The sequence below is a fragment of the Patagioenas fasciata genome, chromosome 1 (assembly GCF_037038585.1).
Source record: "Patagioenas fasciata isolate bPatFas1 chromosome 1, bPatFas1.hap1, whole genome shotgun sequence".
Taxonomy (NCBI): domain Eukaryota; kingdom Metazoa; phylum Chordata; class Aves; order Columbiformes; family Columbidae; genus Patagioenas; species Patagioenas fasciata.
In genome coordinates, this window is record NC_092520.1 from 30,856,652 (window position 1) to 30,875,245 (window position 18,594).

At 38.3% G+C, this 18,594-nt stretch overlaps 1 long non-coding RNA gene across 6 annotated transcripts in view; it reads left to right on the forward strand.

Moving 5' to 3' along the window:
* The window catches only part of LOC136115191 (uncharacterized), an 88,176-nt gene extending 70,033 nt beyond the window's left edge, over nucleotides 1-18,143 (forward strand). For 2 of the 6 annotated variants that reach the window (XR_011737826.1, XR_010653181.2), the window contains 3 exons: nucleotides 4,292-4,385; nucleotides 10,936-11,011; nucleotides 15,442-17,368. This is a non-coding gene — a long non-coding RNA (uncharacterized lncRNA). The other 4 variants (XR_011737829.1, XR_010653180.2, XR_011737830.1 and 1 more) reach the window with 4 other exon arrangements.
* Nucleotides 18,144-18,594: the final 451 nt, after the last annotated feature.

The following is an 18,594-nucleotide window of genomic DNA, read 5'->3' on the forward strand; positions in this document are numbered from 1 at the left end:
CAGTGGTGTATTAGTGGCACTGAACTGTCAGCTCTGAGAGCTTCGCAAATATACCAGCAGTTGTCAAAAAAGCGATCACAGCAAAATGTTCTGTCTACCATCTGAGTAAGTTGCCCTCTTCATGGAACACACAGGACACAGTTGTCAAAACTGCCCCATTTTCTTACTGTGCCATCTGAGTGCAAACCCCGTCTCATTTCCAGTTTAAACTACAAAGCTGAACAGGGAAAACTGAGATCTGGAGATATACTTGCTGATGTCCGTGCTATGGGGGCGATTAGCACCAGTGGACAAATGTAGTGCTTTAAACTGGAACGCTGACAGTCTTTCAGTGTTTCTCACCTTCAGATTTCCAATTTTAAAGTGAAATAAGGTCAAGAAAGGGTCACAATGAACAGTGAAGTAATAGCATTGCTTTCACAGTGAATTTGCATTGCTTCACTTTAATGAATAAGAAACACAAAATGTAATATGGTTGTGTGCAAATGGTATGACACTGTCAATGGGGAAGGTGTTTGGGGCAAGAAATATCAAGAGATTGCTTTTGTTGTATGAGCAAAAGGTACAAGGTATATGTTTAATCTTATGTTGTGTTCTTGGACATCTAAGACAACATACAGTATTTAATAGAAGACCTTGGTTTGTTTTACTCCAAATCACTGAACTATCAGGTTGCTGACTAGTGGTACCTTTTTGGATACAATATGTTGCACAGAGTTTATTAGTAGTTACAGTAGTCAGAAATTCACTTGTAACTGGTTTTCATGGCATCAGAAAGAGATTGGTTTTAGCTTGGTGTTGTCGTAAATTCTTAACCATAAACCAATAAAAACTGAACATGATATTTTATACTAGGCTTGATCTCTGATAAATCAGCTAAGAATACTGAAATCAAGGAAAGGTTCCTTCTTCAATTTGGAACACCCCAATCACACAAACACCCTTTCTTTCTTTCTTTTTGGTAACAGTTTAGTTGCTTTTTCTAACAGCATTTGTGACTTCTGTGTATGTGTAGAGAGCCTACTTGGATGGAATTTCAGTTCTGCATCTTCAGAATCCTTCTTTCTTCCATCTTCCTCAGCAGAGCTCTCACTTTCAGGGACTTGGAGGGATCTAATGGAGCTGCTTGCATAAATGATTCCTGGCTTTTATTATGATGATGATTATTATTGTATTTGTCTGTCTGTCTCACCCACAGATCCCAGTCTTAAAGATACTAGAGGTAGGAGAATCACTTTCGGTAGCATTATTATATTTGCTTTATGACAAAAACATAGACCTACAAAGCTTTGTGCAGACCCTCCTGGATTTCAGTAGATTTCTGGCTTAGTTATCAGTACACTTATTATCTTTGTCTTTTTCCTTCCATCCTTCTCCCGTTCTTCAACTCCTCCTCTCTTACACAATGTCTTGGATTTTATGTGAAAACTTGCTTATTCTCCTTACAGACAAAATATATCCTTAATAGCAATGTAGAAGATCTACAGTCATGTTGTGTTTGGTTTTTGGTTTTGTTTTGGTTTTGTTTTTTGTTTTTAATTTTGTTTTGGGGTGTTTTCAGTAGTCAGGTTTTAAAACAAACAAAAAAACCAGTCCTGTAATGCCTGTCAGGTTTTGTGTTCATGTTGTGGGTGGAATTACCTACAAGTTCTCTTACTAGTGTACTTACTGTAGAAAATAGCATAATAGTTTTGCCAAGCCTTTATTTCATGATGCATGTAGTTTAATTTTAGAAGGATTTACTTATGCAACAGAAAAAACCTCCATGCTTAAGCTAGAGGCTAAAAACAAGTAGGCAATTGAAACAACAGTATGTAGTTAAACACATAGTTCACAAATGAAGAATTTGGCCTGAACATACAAATGAGAAATGTACTTCCAAATGTTAGAGCTGTCTTATTTTAAAGAGTTATTTTAAAGAGTTCCCTTCAATCTTTTGAGGTAAATCTACAAGTAAGAAACGGTATTTTCTCTTGCTGGAGAATGTATTTCATATTCTTTCCCCAGAAAAGTTTAAGTCAGTCCCTTACTGCTGACTAGCATTTTTGCTTGCACCTATCTTTATCTTTGCCTTTCACGTTATATATAGACAGTGGAGATTTTTTTTTACCTCTTCCTCTCTTGGATGTGCCCAGCACAGTTTCTTCAGAGGAGCGACCAATTGTCACAGCGTACCTTTGCAGTTACGTTTATTTTTATTTCAGGTATTACTTCACCAAGGTACTGAGTAAGTTGTGTCTATATAACCTAGCTTGCCTATTTTAGCTCCTATTTAAAAAACAAACAAACATAGGTAGTAAGGGAGGGAGGGGGAATGTAAATATGGTAATGCATGTATAAAATATACCAGAAATGGCTCTTTTATGCAGTTCCCAAAGTAGCATTCACACTTAGATGGCTATATAAAAACCTCAGTGTTGCTGCAGCTACCTGTAAACTTACACTGGCAAATCTCACTTTAATTGGCACATCTGTAGCAACAGACGCTTCTAGCAGAGATCATCCTGCTGTGTTATTGTAGGAGCAAAAATAGGAAGGGAGAAAAGGAAAACTCGCCAAACTTCCCCCTTTGCGGCCTGCCAAACTTCTTGTGCTTACAGATAGCCCTGTTAATTTACAGAAATCGTATTATCGTGAACTGACTAGAAGGCTCATTACAACAGAATGGAATATTTGGGTCTGGTCTGTGTAAGTAGCTTTTGTCTCAATAATATGGTATAAAAACATTAATGAAAGCATAATTCTTGTTATCTAGGGAAGCAGTAAAAGTACTGTACACATTTGAAACACTGGCATACTTTAGTATAGGAAAAGGTTACCTGTCAGGGATGTGAACTCAAGAGTCTCTTCCCTACCTCTTCAAGTAGAGTAGTACGATCATTCAAGGCTGGAGACAGATGAACTCCTCTCCTGCTTCTAATGACAGATAAGTTACTGTTCTTGCTAACAATCTAGTTGGGTTTGTTTTTTTTTTCCCCTCCCCTGAAATTAAGAAACACTTGTAAATCTGTCTGCCCAAAACTGTGGCAAGGGTAACCCACAGAGGTGACAAATGGCTTGAGGACTGATACAACACTTGACAGAAGCTTGTTTTGAAGTTCTTATTCTCTTATATATGACAGTTGTCTTTTTCAGATCAGAGGTCTCCAGATGACCAGAAGTTAGATTAGAAAATAACCCAGACTTTTTTGTTTTGTTTTGAAGTAAACATCTGTAAAATCTTTATTTCCTCTAATTAGACACACTATTGTCCAGTTCCTGTTTCGTGTCCCATTAAGGTATTATGCACAGTTGACAATGAAGTCTAGAGCTTCACTGTAAATAAACAGTCAGCTTGGCAATAGACAATTGTTTTATAAACATTTTGTAGTTTATTAATACAGCTGATGTCAGTACAGGAAAACTACTGTTCAATAAGAAAATTCTGCATTCTGCTTTCAGCATATGTTTCCATTTCCTTGAAGTATGGTAGACACCTTGGCATAACGTAGCAGCACATAATGGTTTGTGGGTTTTGAAAAGGTGCAGGCCATATTGTGCTGCCTCAAAAATACAAGGATTTCATCGTCCTGAAGAGAAATATCACTTATGAGCTAGTCAATCTTGTGATGCTGATGTCTGTCATACTTTAGCAGCACGTAAATATTGGTGTTAAGACTGTAAATATCTCCAGTATTAACTGTGCTGCTGAAGTAAGGCTAGCCACTTCTGCATGTGAGTCATAGAAAAGGATGTTTCATGTATTTCCTGATGCTATTTTGTTGTTATATGTTGTTTATGAACATTTTCTTGGTTTTGTTTGTATTTTCGTCTATTCAGAAACAATATTTAGGACTTCATAGTATCTGATGATAAATACAGAATAGACATATGCACCTGCAAATGGTTTGGTTTACATTAAAGCTGAATTTATTAAAGGAACCATCTCAAGCTACATCTGTCTAATAATGCTTTGGTAAGTGTGTCTATATATTTTAAAACAAGTGTTAAAAATGGGTTACTTTAAGTGTCAGTATTTCTTTATTAAACCTCTTAAAACTCTGTGTTAATTTTTACAGCATTTTCTTAATGAATGGAACTGGGAAATATTTTGTCATGTTTTTAGCCAAGTGAGCACATAAAGCAAAAGTGTCTTCCAAAAATTTTAACAAAGCTTATGGAACACTTCATTTCTTAAATCACTGTGTCTATAGACAGGTAACAGTTTTATGGTTAGAAGTTTAAATTGTGTATCTGACTGTGAACTTATTAATTTTTTTTCTCATCTTCCACTAAGATGTTTCTCTTGCAGGGAAATCTTTCATTGAGATGATTGAAATCGCTGCAATGAGAATGGAAATTACTTGGGTCCTTTTCTTTTAAAAACTGCATGCAAGAACTGTGTGGTGAGTCAAATGTAGACTAATGGTTATGTAAATGTCACTAATTTTAGATACAGTCAAGATCTGAAAGTGTGTTTCCTTTTAAGATTTTATTTTGTTCACTATCGTGACTCAGTATCACTTGCTAATGTCATTTTATCAGCCTTGTTTTATTTTACCATTAAAATACACATGCCTTCTCCAAGTAAGTACTCACAGCTTCAAGTTTATACATCACAGAGATGTTTTAAAAGAGAAAAAAAGCTTATCTGCACTGGGGATTTGGTTTGACTTCAGGCTTCACAGACCTGCTACTAGAGCAGTTGCACAGGTACAAACATGACTAGATGAGTGTGAATCCAAGTTGTTATAAATCTGCATTATTTTACCATATAGAATTTCAGCCTGGTGTATGCACTGGTAAAAATCACACTCTTCTTGTCTGTGCCTGCTATGGATTTGAACTGGTGAAACTACAAATAGCTAAGATTTCCAATTTAGTTGAGACCTGAGCACTGCCCAGCAGTAAAACCATGTGGTATTAGCCAACAACTTTTCATAAAATAGACACTTCTGTCTACCTGCAACAGGTCTCTAAGATATGTGGCCAAAAGGAAGTTGACTACTCAGAAAAAAGATACTGTCTGGCTCAAAGTTGGATACCTTTCTCCCTGAAGCTTCTCTGAGTAGCACTATGTTATTTGCTTACCTGTAACTGCTTAGTACTAAAGACCTGCACATACATTTGAGCCATTTGAAAACTTAAAATATGTTTGGAAAGACCAGACTCTCTGGGTTTTAAAAGAAAAAGACATTATTCTTCCACTGTTCTCTTTCTTCTAAAGGTTACTGGTTTTTGCTAGCCAAGTACAACTGAGGTGTTCATCTTGTTAATCTTGTAGATCCAGTATTTTAAAGTTGCTAGTTTTTTTTCCAGGGATTCCAGGAGTAGATGTGAATCTAAAGAGCGGGTCAGAAAGATTTGACAGTATGCAACAAGTCAGTCTGTTTGCACGGCTTTGTTAAAGTCCAGCAGCCAAATAATTTGTTCCTGTCTACTTCATTGTGCCAATGCAGACCTTCATGTGAATGGTGAAACGGACTCGTTCCCTCTGGTTCAATCTGCAAACCCCTGCAACTGGCACAGTGCAGGGGATGTCAGGGAGTGGGACAAAGCAGAAGGAGAAAGGTCACACTGTCTTGTTTGGTGGCCCTAGCAGGTTATAACAGTTTAGTGAGATGACGAAAATACAATTTGAGGATTTGCAGAACCAGAGCTCAACTGAGGAACCAAAGTTCCAGTCTGGATTAAGAAAATGACTTCAAGTGTTTTTGAGGGCCCACTCAACTTATTCTTTGAAAAGAACATCATATTTCCCGCATGGTTCACACTTGTCTTAAATAATATTAGCAATTGTATTTTCCAGAGGTTTACCTGCATGGGAGATGCCATAGCAACTTCCTCTGCATTGCAGCTCTGGGATCCTGAGGATTGTGCCTGAATGTAAGAAAGGAAGGCTTGCTGGTTTCAGTTCAGGTGCTTATTTTCTGCCAGGCTTAGCCACTGTATGGGAAAAAGAAGCTTAATTCATGTAGAAGGGAAAGAAAAGATAAGCCTGCTTGAAAGTAGACTAGCAGCTGTATAGGAGTGAAGACAACTAATGAGAGGACCATGTTGAAAAATCTAATGTTGAAAGGTTAGACTGCAGCTGAGAACTGATATAGGAAAGACCGATCTGACAAACTGGAAAATTTAAAAGATTGGGACAGGTTGGGCAAAGATATATATATATATATGTATATATATGTGGTTGTTTTTTTTCTTTGAATTGGAAGAAGGATCAGCCTAACAGAAGGGATCTGGCCTGAGGCAAAGAGAACATGAGTCAGGCTTGAGGAAAGGGGCTTGCACACCTCAGATCGTTCCAAACATTCACTAAAGTGCTCTGGATTTCAGATTCAGAAGATAATGCAGACTGTTCAGTAGCTTTAGCTGTCATCTATGAAATCACTGTTGATTTCATCCTCCTCATCTTATTCCACACAAAAAAGGGCAACCTTATTAGTGTTCTCAGCTACTTCATGAATTTTGGTCCTAAAAAGGAATCCCAAAATGACAAGAGTAGTTGAGGCTCAAAAGTGCCTCTGGAGATTTAGTCCGAGCAGGGACAGGCAGAGCAGGTTTTTTAGGGCTGTGTCCAGCTGGGTTTCGAATATCAAGGATGGAGACTCTGCAACCTGTCCTGTTCAGATAGAACTTCCTGCATTTCATTTTGTGCCTGTTACCTCTATCCTGTCACTGGACAACACTGAGAAGAGCCTGGTTATGTCTTCTTTGCTCTCCCTTACCCCAGCAGTAGAAATTTATAAACTTTGATAAGATATCACCCATACAAGCCTTTTCATCTCCAGGCTGGAGTACCAGCTTTCTCAGCCTTTTCTCATTTGAAAGATGCTTTGTAATTCTCTCATCTTTATGTAAGTAAATGAAATGTTTCAACTAATATGGGAATTGGAACTCAAAGTGGGGAATGCTCTTGGAGGAAAATAAACCAAAACGCAATCTAATAACTTAACTGTAAAAACTGTAAAAAGAACATGAAACACTGATAAGTTAGGTAACTCCTGCTTTAAGATTCTGCAAACTTCATTTGCCCCCTGGTGTTAGTGTGCTATGAAGCAATCTTCATGATCATACAGAATCTTTAATCTAAAGATGGGATTGGCCTGGTGTGGTGCTGAGCCAGGAAAGATGTTTGTGGGCTCTGCAAGCAAGAAGCCTGATGCTGCTCTATGTGGTACAGAAATTGGTAGGAAATTCTGTAAGCAATGCAACAAAAGACTGGAAGTAGAGGAAACCATGTCTTCATGGTTATGTCAAATGAGAATTCCGAAGAATTAGATACGATGTTTATTTTTCTGCCTGTATTCCTCTATGACACTAAACAAGTTACCAGGCTATTGTTTTTGTAATATTTGTATTCCTCACTTCAGAGGTGTCTGACTTAAGACCTTCATGTCTATTTGAAACACTGGTCGTTCAGATTTGCAGCTGAGCTTCTTAGATGTCATTTGAATTAAACACAATAAAATGTTACGTCTGACAGTCTCCTGTCTTCTTAAACAGGGTGCCTTAAACTGTTGCATACTACTATATTTTCTACATCTCCGTGTCACATTTAAAATAGGAATAGGCACTTTTCTTGAAGGGCTGTTGGTTTTTCGTTTGGTCTAAAAAAATAAAAACCCCCTTTGCTTAGTATCTATACTACAGTGATGCGTTTCCTCATGGAATTTTCTATGTTATTTATTAACTCTGACTACAGAGGAAGAGGTGAGGATTGTGCATCTTTTAAAGACCAGATCTGCAATTAACTTTCCTTGTTACCAGCTCAAGCTGAGAAACTGAGTTTCCACGTTGTTGATTCATGGTCTAGTCATCTAGTTCTGTGAACTCTAAAATACTGGTTTGTGTCCCATCTTGTCACTGATCCATTTTTTGCACCTATAGCTATTATAATTAAACACTTGTCTCATTTTTTGAATGTGGTTTCATGAGTAAAACCTTCAATATTCTGCAAAATATTTTATACACTGAAGGTAATGCTCACATTTGAACTTCAACATATTTTACAATGAATTTACCTGTGAAGAGCTATGTTGCAGAAGGAGTGACCTAGTTAAATTGTAACACTTAATTTCTTATGCACAGGTGTAAACAGTGCATCTTCAAAAATGCAAAGTGACTTACACCTATGTATTCAGGACTTCTACAGGCCATTGTTCTTCTAATTACAAAAGCAGTTTTCTTGATACTACAGGTGGCACACTTTACTGACTAAGAGTGGTTCTGTAGTTGATATTCAGATATAGAGATCTGAAAATGTTTCAGCTTTTTCCTTAATCATGGTATCTTGTTAAGTGTTGGGGAAGTCTCTCCTAATCAGGTAGCAATACTAGCAGTAATGATTGAAATTTGAAACATTTAGACTCTCATTATGTTCTTTATCTCCACCTCCTGTCATAGAAGTCATGAGAAATGATTGACAGAAATATATCCAAAGTGGTGATCTACTATTTTACCACAGTTTAACTTGAAGCAGAGCAGCAATCCTTTATTAATAAATAAATAAATAAATAAAGCTTAAAATGCGTTTGAAGGAAAACTTACGTCTGACATATATGTAAATCTCCTTTTGAAGGTGGTAGTTATAAGTTTGTATCAGAAGAAAATGCTTAACTATAAACAGAAACAAGAGGTGTCTGAGAAAACGTAATGGCATGAGTGGCATTGTTCATTTTTCCATGAGGGGGCTGATTCACTGGAATATTACTTTTTCACCCTGAATTAAGCCATTTATTTCTGTTGGAAGTTATTTAATGGCTCTCAGGTGCAACAACTCAGTATTTTTTCCAAATTTGATTCACTTGTAATAGCTCTATGTTAATAAATCAGATGGAATTTATCTGATATTGCTTCGTGTCTTAATGTAAAATTTGAACCCTATGTTCAAAGTTTCTGAAATTAACAAATTAATTATAGCAGCATTCATCTAGCTTGAATCTTTAATCTTAAGTATACAGTGCGGAGTAGCTACAGGCTGACTTACATTATGGATACCTTCTGTGAAGAGATAGGAATAATGTTTTCTTCTGCTGTTTATAGCCATAGGAACAGCCATCAAGAGAAAACTTCACGTTTCCCTATGGTTTTTGCAGGGCTAACATGTGGCTTTATGACCTATAAAGGAACCTTTTGTCAGCAGCTTTTACACTTCTAAGTGGTTTTAAAAGTAAAAAAATTTGGAATCTCTTTTATAATACTTTCTTTTTAGTATTTTATAATTTGAACTATATAAGGCAAAAATTATAACATATAAAGTCTAAAATGTATACATTTTTAATATTTTATTGAAATAAAGGCAGAAGAAAAACTCGAGGGATTATATTATTGGACCAGGTAGAATAGTCAACAACAATATATGACTATGGTTCTACAGTCCTGTGATTCTTGAGCCAGGCAAGTTCGGAACTGACGGAGTCTTCCTGTTTCTTTCCGCATTAGCCTGGCTCTGATATTTCCATGGTGGTTTCACTCAATGACTTTGGGCTAGTTTTGATGAGATCAGCCAACCAAATGTGTTTGCTATGTGAGCAACAGTGCTGGCACCCAGGAAATGTTCCGTCCACTCTCAAGAATGGCAGTCCAGTATTAAAGTTCATTTCCATTGCTTAATCTAGCGCAAGGAATATTCTAGGCCTTATTCTTCCTTTCTTGATGCCTATCTACTCTTCAAATCAGTATCAAAGCCCTAACAACATCTTAGTCTACCTCTTTACAGAAGATTGGTGTCTACATATGAAACTAACACCAAAATGCTCATACAGATGCAGGTCCTTAGCATGTGGAAACAGATGTGACACACCTTTCCTGTCATCAAGACAATGTGAAAGTCCCCCTCTTTTCCAATAAGCAATATCTGTTATTTTCAGATGTATCAATAAATATATAAACTATATTATTCATCTTCAGACACAAAAATAAGAAATTTCCAGTAGTATCAGATGAAAAGTAGCAGAGAAAGAGCTCTACTGTTTCGGAGGTATGAAATTGGTTAAAAGACCTCTGTGACAACTAGTTTTAGGAAGTGTGCATGGATGATGGTAGGTTGTACAGTCAAGAAAAGGATTTCACTGCAGACTTTATAACATTGTGTAGCCAGACAGCCCCCTGTTGGCTGTATTGTTGTAGATGTTCCAGAAGTGAATTGTGCTTGAATTCGGCAATTAATTGCACTCAAAAAGCTATTTTTTCATTCCCATATCACAAACAGGGGAAAAAAAAATGTGTGTGTTTGTAAAAATTACCTTTGAATCAAGTTTTATCTCTCTTGTGTATGAGATAAATGTCAAAGCTTGATTAAATAGAGTTTCTGTGTTCAGTTTCTTAATGTCTTTATAGAAGCTTATTTTTAAAGAACCACAATGAAAATGTAGAACAGTAGTTTGTCCTTGTGATCAAACTTAAGACTAGCATACTTTAATGTCACATTTGTAGCCTGGCTAATGCAAAATATTTAGATAAACTTCTGTCAATAATGCAAGTACTAGATTGTAAAACATAAAAGTTGTAAGCTAGCAGGGAACTAGCCAGACATAGGCTCCAGCCTTATTTAATGAGCGGGACTCTCAAGCATGTCTCTGAGAGATTCTGCTATTTAACAAGGTACCATTTTACTAAGAGGCTTCTGTATTTTTAATTTATGTTTGCTTTGCTTTAATCTCTTCTTTTGTAAATGGCTTAAGTTGCTACCAATGCAGTTAGCTGCTTACTTTCAGTCTGCGTTTAGACACCAAAAGCCTTGTTCTTCAAAAGAAATGCGTGTCTAAAATATTGGAAAGGACACTGCTTAGGTGTTTTTACTTTTTGTTTTTTTAAGTGTTTGTGAAGGGAACCTAAAATCTGCCTTGTGATAGTCCTGTATATCCATGTGGTGATGGAGTGCTGTAGATACTGCATGAATGTATGCAAGCACTTATTTTCTAGAATCTGATAATGCATCTGTGCTTAAAGGGTGGAAATAGGTGACCCGAGGAAACTTTCCAGGAAGAACTCTGCTTCGGAGGATCTTCTGCTCTGAGATGAACAGGTATGGCCTAGGTTATCAAAGCTCACGTTCTTCTGAAGAATTAGATTTGTGCCTGAAACTCCACAGCTTCAACAGTAGTAGAGGAATTGATGTGAGAATTAGTCTTTTGCCACAACACAGAACAGAGGAGTAGCATGATGCTGAGAAAGCCAAAGTGCTTGAGACCTCTTTCTTTCTCCCCTTCCCCTTCTGTACACATTAAAAGATTGATTGTAATCGGATATTGTATAGCATTTGGCAAAAACAGCAGAGAGTAAGAATAAAAACTGTGGTTAAAGAGAGAGAATGGGAAAGGCAGGGACAGACCAATGAGCTGCTTAAACATTATGACCCACAAAATTCCATCAGAAGAAGTTAAAAAACTGGGTGAAGCAGTGTCAAGGTGAGGGAACTCTCTCAAGAAACAGAAAACCCGAGTTTCATGTTCTTCAGAAGCCCAAGGGGATTCAAGTTCACATCTCCTGCTTCTGAAAAAGTGCCCACTGGAAGCTGCCCACAGATGTTCCTCATCTTTCTTGTTAAATCAAGGATATGTGCAAAACAGAATAGAAATCACAAAACGGTTTTGTTCAAAGGTTGTTGGCAGTGGTAAGTATTACTGTTAGCAGATGAAAGCAAGCTGCAGGTAGGATTTCAAAGGGTAGTGGAATTTGCTTTTATTGGACTAACTGTGTGGTTCCTTGCAAGTTCTTTTCCTAAGATGTTTCCTGAAGTAACAGTAAAATGAGCATAAAATAAATGCAAGTACCTGTTAAAGCTCACTAAAGGAATACCTTATGTTTCCAGCAGATGAACACCAAGATAACTGAATATTTGTGAATTGTATTACAGACCTCTATTATGCCAAAATTCTGGGTTTTATTGCTAAAGAGAGTACCAGTAAAGGTGGCTTTAAACTACTTTCTGCTCCTATTTTCTCTAAAGCTGCTGAAAAAGGAAAGCAGGGAGGAATTAAAGAAGTTCATGGCTGTTCAACAACCAGCAAAGGGATTCACATCTTCCTTCCTTCACTCTTTTTGCCTTTATTTTTTTTGTTTTGTTTTAGGGTTGAGGAGGGGTGTTTGTTTGTGGTGGTTTTTGTCTGTTTGTGGGGGTTGGTTTATTTTTCAGAAAGGTTTACAATCTCCCTCCCAAGTTAGTGGAATTGATAAGAGCCTGTTCTGAGTGGAAGAAGATTTAAATAACTTACCCACATGAGAAAAATGACACTTTTCCTCATCTGAGGAATGGTTACTCCATTTCCAAATTAGGATTAAACTTTAGGACTTCCTCAAGGCTCTTGCAGTATTTGTAACTTTTATTTTGTTGAAGCAGTTCTAGTAGCTTAGAACATAAAGGTTACTTGCAGAGCTGTGATATTGAGATCCCATTATTTTATGCTTATTCAGGCATCAAGTAAGTAGCCTGAGAAAGGCACTATGTTATGCTATGAAAGTATCCTCAGGCAGTTAACCTCTAAAACGGCAGCTTTTTCTCTTTAGCTATGAGCAGTTGTCCAGAGCAGTGGATATTTTTAATGGTAATTGACAAATTCTTAACTGTATCTTTATTTTTTCACATTTATTTCAGAGTTCTTTTAAAAATAGCATCTGGTTCTGGTGATTTATAGTGTTTGAGTTTCTCAGGCTGCCAACAGGCTCTTCCTTTGAGACATCTAGGCCTGGTGAAACTACTCTGATTCCCCATAAAGCATGTCCTCAGGATAGGAATTTCTCTGTCACCCTCTATATTAAAGCCAAATAATTTATATTGAGCTTCTTTTCCTTTGCCAATTTCTTTCATCCTCCCCTTGGTACTACACAGACAAAACAAAAAAAACCTCCTGGATTCAAATATGTTTTAAGAATACTTGGAATTCTTCTCTGTGTGTGTGTTTGTGCATTTGTACACAGGCACCACGTGCCATTGGTGCCCCTGCATCTGGTATTCTCGTAGGGGAGGACGTTGTTCAGCAGCACCTGTGGCAGCAATAACCATGTGTCATTGTGCAAGAGCAGCACTGGTCCTGCCAAACTCTTGTTCTACCCTGGTGGCTACCGGCAGAGCTTTTCATTAGCCAATGATAGACCGGGTAGTCTTTTATCATTCACTAATTTATACTTATATTGCCATTTAAATAGCTGTTAAAGTTAGGTTTAGTTTTAGAAATTGTGGTGTTTCTGTTGTTTTTCTGTTGGAGAAACAGCTTTCGCCTAGGGAGAGAATTCTGTGGTAGTGCATACCCTATGAATGAGCACAACCTCTCTAGCATCCACTTGCTGTGTAATTTAGTGGTGTTTATTAAAGACTACCTGCATAAAATGCATTTTACTTGGCTTGATGAGCATCACATGAATCTTGTAAGAAGGCTGAGCAAGTAAAATATCTTGCCTCAAGATGTCACAAGTGATACAGGCACCTGGCCTCTGGTTCTAGTTTGCCTGAGCAGAAACACTGAGAAAGACCAGAACTCTTTTGCTGTTCCCACTTCTTGCTCTAGGCTGTCAGCAAGTCTCCTAACATGGCTAGACCTTGATTAGAGAGTGACAAGGAACAGAACATTTGCAAAACAGATCCTGATTTTCTCCTACATAAATTCTTCTGAAGTTAAGCATAGCTCAAACCTGGGAACAGCAGACTGTCCGATGACGCAGAGTTGTAATTACCTTAGATATTTCGTGGTGTGTGGTCTGCAGTTCTTGAATCCCTCAGCAGCCTTGATGCTAGAGCAGAAATTATGAGTAACAATGACACCAAAATTAATTTTGATAAGGTCTAATCACCTTTGGATCATTCAGCTGAAAGCAGACAGCAATCCTGCACTTCGCTGTTGAATCAGGCTCAGAATCAACCCTTATAAGCCTCCACGGATGTCCAGCCTTCGGTATTGATTCAACCATTCTCTATTCTGCTGGTACTGAGAGATCATTTTCTATTAATTTCCAGCATCCTGTGGCACTAGTTCCACAGAAAATATTCCTGTGCTCAGTCAGACCCAGAAGAGGACTGAAAGGTTCTTCTGTGAGGTTCTCTTTAGCTGGACATTCTGTGCTAGGTGGAGAGGTCAGGTGTAGTTCACACAGGGCAGCTTATAGAGATGGAACTTCCTGCATTTTTCAGCATCTCTATATTCTCATTAACATTTCTTAAAGGCCAAGGGTCCTTGAGGTACCATCCAGACCCTCAACTTCAGCCTTTGAAGAAAGCCTGTTGCTGCTATGTTACCAACTGTCCGAGTAGCATCTGTGTCCACATTTTGTTCTCCGTTTCTCTCTCTAGAAGGCAGCTCCTGACTCATTACCTGCACCCAATGAGTACAAAGCCTTCAAAGATCCAATTGGCAGGACACTTTTACCAAATACCAAAAGCATTACTAAATGCCATCAGACTAGAACATTGTCTCAGGACAGCCTTCTCTGGAAGGAAAGCTGTCTCCAATTACAGCAAAATTGACACTTGGAGCAAAAAGAAGACAAAGTTTTGTCTCTGCTGCAGAAAGAGTTGTCTTCCCAAAATGAGGGTCATAGACTATGAAGCTGTACAAGCTAAAATTAATTCATATTTGTAGGTACTACTTTAAAATGGTAGGAAATGTCACGGATGTCTAGGGAGGAATTTACGTATGATGCAGTAGAGACCATTTATAGCAATAACAACTTTTCCAGAGACAGACATCTTTATAGACAATTTCTTTTTGGGTTTTTTGAAGTACAAGCAGCTGTTCAATGCTTTGCAATCTGTTCGTATAGACAAGGTTGTACACGCTATTCTCAGGTCCACAAGAGAGTAAACCCCAGTTCACAAGCACAGATGTTAGGAAGCATAGGCTTTCCAACCATACAGACCTATGTGCCCTTCAGCAAAGTAGCACAAAACTTGAAAAAAAAAAAAAAACCTTGTGTGTAGCAGTTCACTTGCTTCTTTCATCAATGTGGCAGTGTCTGACTGTTTAATCTGGAACATTTGGGATGTTCTACCTTTTCCTTTCAACCACTGAAGTGAGTTTCTAACAGGTCAGTGCCTACCAGCTGCTGCAGAGACAGGCTTGTGTATTTTATTTTAGTCACTCATTGACTCTGTTTTGTCCCAGGGCATTTTAATGAGAACATGTTAGATATTAGTAACATCACTTCTCTTCCTATGGAAAATAAATTCCACTTTGTCTTTTAAAAGGGAGGGGGAAAGGGGGTAATGACTCAATTGCAATACAGTGTTTACTTTGCCTTTCCCATATCTCAAGAGATGTGAATACACACATCTGAAAGATCAGATGCGGAGTCATGTTGTCAGCTAGCAGGCTTTCATCTCCAGGTTAAAATGCTCTGCTCAGAGTTTTCAGAACAGTTCTTTCCGTGTTGTTATCCACCCAGCCTGAAGGCACTGTTTGGTATTTGCAACAGGAGTCCTCACCTCCAGTAAATGGTCTGTGTGCTTGTCACCACTTATTTCAGATGAACAGAAATCCACATCTTCGTGTCCTGGATGTTCCAGATGTGAACTCCTACAAACTGTCATTAGACCCTCCACTCATGGCTGAATCTTGGCACTGGGAGTAGACAAGAAGTCAGCATGGATGCCTCCAAAGAACACAGATGATGAAAGCCATAGCTGACTGATGTTCCATTAGCCTTGTACAATTTCATGTAATACTCAGCCTTTCTGTTCAATCTCCAAGCCTACCTTAGGGGTTCAGTGAGAGCATGTGTCAGGCTTTCAGTACCTAAGCACAAGAGATTGCCACAGCACAGCTTGTAGGGGAAGCTATAACTAACAGAGTGGTTGGTTAGTGCATTTTCCAGCCAAGGTTCTGCAGAGAATATCTGAAATTAAAGATGAGTCTAGCAAAAAGATGATCTTTTGCCCCTCCATTTCCACATGTATCTGTAGAGATCTTGGGACTGCTTATGGATCGCACGACGACACTTCAATTGTCAAAGAAGGCTCTTACTGAATAACAGCAGAAAACATCATTAGCCCAACCAAAGTTAGGAGAAGAATCTCAGTTACATCAGGTACCATGCAGTTACAGTTCTTCATTTGCATACTCATCATGGGCATATTAACCATTAAGCCATTAATGTGTTCCGGGGATCCACAGATTACCATGCCATCTTCAGAAGACAGTGTTTTGAACAATAATAGGTAGCAAAGGAAAATTGTATGGCCTAAGGATCAATTTGCAAATTTGGAAAACAAAATATAAAGCATTGTGCTCCAGAAGACACATTTCCAGTTTATGGAAAATTAGGAACTTATTAATAATAGTGTTACTCCTCACCATAACGCAACTGGAATTGCAACAAAGGCCATGAACAGTACATATCCAGTAATTATCCAGGAGGCTCATAAGCCCAGCACTGCCAAAGCAGTGCTGATTTCCTGTTTTTCAGAGTTTGTCTGGTTGGCCACCAGAAGCCTAGCTTCTGTTTCCAGATGTGAGGTACCAACGTGTTTAACCCACCTTATGGCCGGATCCTACAGTGTTTCACTTCATAGCGCAGGTGCAGGACTGACCTCCGAGAGAGAAATTTCATTCTTCAGTATGCAAAACATTGGTGTAAGATGTTCTGTAGATCCACTTACCCAATACATTGGAAAAAATAAAACAGCCCTGTAGTATCATGAACACAAGTCGCTCATTCTGTGTTGTTTTCACGTTCCTTTAGCAGCTATTGCCCACCCATTCATTCACCCCATAAGATATTCTGCTTTTCCTTGTCCAGTGGCGTTGACATTTCTGACAGCTCTGTTAACTGTCCTCCCTTCAATACAATAAATTGTGTCTCTTTGGTCACACAAAGGCGGCAGCTCTTTCCAACTGAATTTTATCCCTTAACTCCCTCTCTGTAATGGGAAATAAGTGAATTTGCTTTCTCCTGGGGATCTATGCCTGCCCTTATCATGTAGCCTTTGCCTCTGTTCCATCAGTGATCAGTCCAACCAGCGAGCTAGTAAAAAGGTGCAAAGACTAAAGGACATAAGAATCAGCATGCTTTTTGTTTGTTGTTGAATACAACGTCAATAAAATGGTATGTCAGCAATTATTTTATTACTCAGTTTAGTTATCACTGGGGAACAAAAACCAAAACCATAGACCAGTCTTTTCAGAAGGCCCTCAATGAAAGCTACAAACTGCCTTTGAAAATCAAAGGAAGTTGAGATCCTGACTCCAAATTACTAGTAAAACCCCAGACTTTGTGTTTCCAATCTATTGCCTTTTTTTCCCCCCAATGGAGAATCGGGATGGAACAATGTTGCAACTTTTAATTCTTCAGTTTCAGCAAGCACTCAGCTGACTGCTGTAGCAGAAACTTGCTTAGAAAGCAAAGCCCTAAATTCATTCTCTTAAGTAGACTTGTTCACATTACTGTTTCTAACCTTTAGGGCTACATCCATCATCCTTCTGACCAGAAAGAAGTCACCAATTATTGAACCATTGCATTAGAATGGAAACGGAGCAGAACTGGAGGAAGGATTCTTGGAAAAAATTTACACATCAGATCACACTTCAGGGGCTTATTTCAGCAGAAACTACACCGTGGTCTAGAAAATTGACATTCCTTTTTTTTTATTTTTTTTAGTAGAAGTCAGATTTATTTGTATTTTATGTGATGACTGGTGATTTACATCCCACCCACCCATTTGAGAATATTCAGGGCTCCAGGCATATCTTCAGCCAGTTCCAGACTATTCACATTGCTGTTGGTCCATCCATTTACTCATCACAACAAGGCCTTCTGTGACTAATTATGGTCTGACTGCAGCAGGAGAGGCAGCTTCAAAGAATGGGAATCTTCAGACGCACTAGCAGTACCCTTGGTTCCCAAATTCTTTATTTATGTGGATTACACTGAGTTGACAGATTTAACTGGGCTGATGAAGATATGGTCAAAGAAGCAGAGTCACTCCCTTCCTTTTTATTGTTTTCTGAAGACGTAACAGTCAAACACATCTGTCACTAGAGAGAGGAAGTTCTCCATCACTGGACTTGATTTGGGCTTTTATACGCTGTTTCAGTAGCATCTGGGAATAGATCAATATAATATTTGGTAGGGAGTTGTATTTCCTCGTGATGCACTGTAAACCTTTTATTGTAGATACTCCCACTGTTTATTGTTGAAAATCAATAAAAATAAGCCTTGTAAAGCTAAAACCTGGCAATTGTTCTGCAGAAAACAGAGAGAAGGAGTAAGAGGCAGAGTCTCCCTCCCCCTCTTGGATATCTCCCAGCTTGTTTCCCTATGAATATTCAGTAACACTTTCCAGCAATTTGGGAACAAATTAAAAAAAAAAAAAAAATCAAAGTTATGAACACTTCATTGTGATCTCAAACAGGATTTCTGATCCACTCTGGTGGCTGTTACTGAATTCAGCTGTGAATCAAAACAGAGTGTCACCCAGGCTGTGTGTTGGCTTCTTGCTTCGAGGGACAGACAAAAAGCACATCAGCCTTGCTCAGTTCAGATTATACGAGCTATCCTTTGAGCACTGGAAAAGTGGAAACTAACCAAAATAGGTAAAAAGTGGGAACAGCCCAATGTGGAGAAAAGCTCCTCCAAAGTCAGAAGTTACTAGCCCTGTTTGCAAGCCTGTAGAAGCAGGGC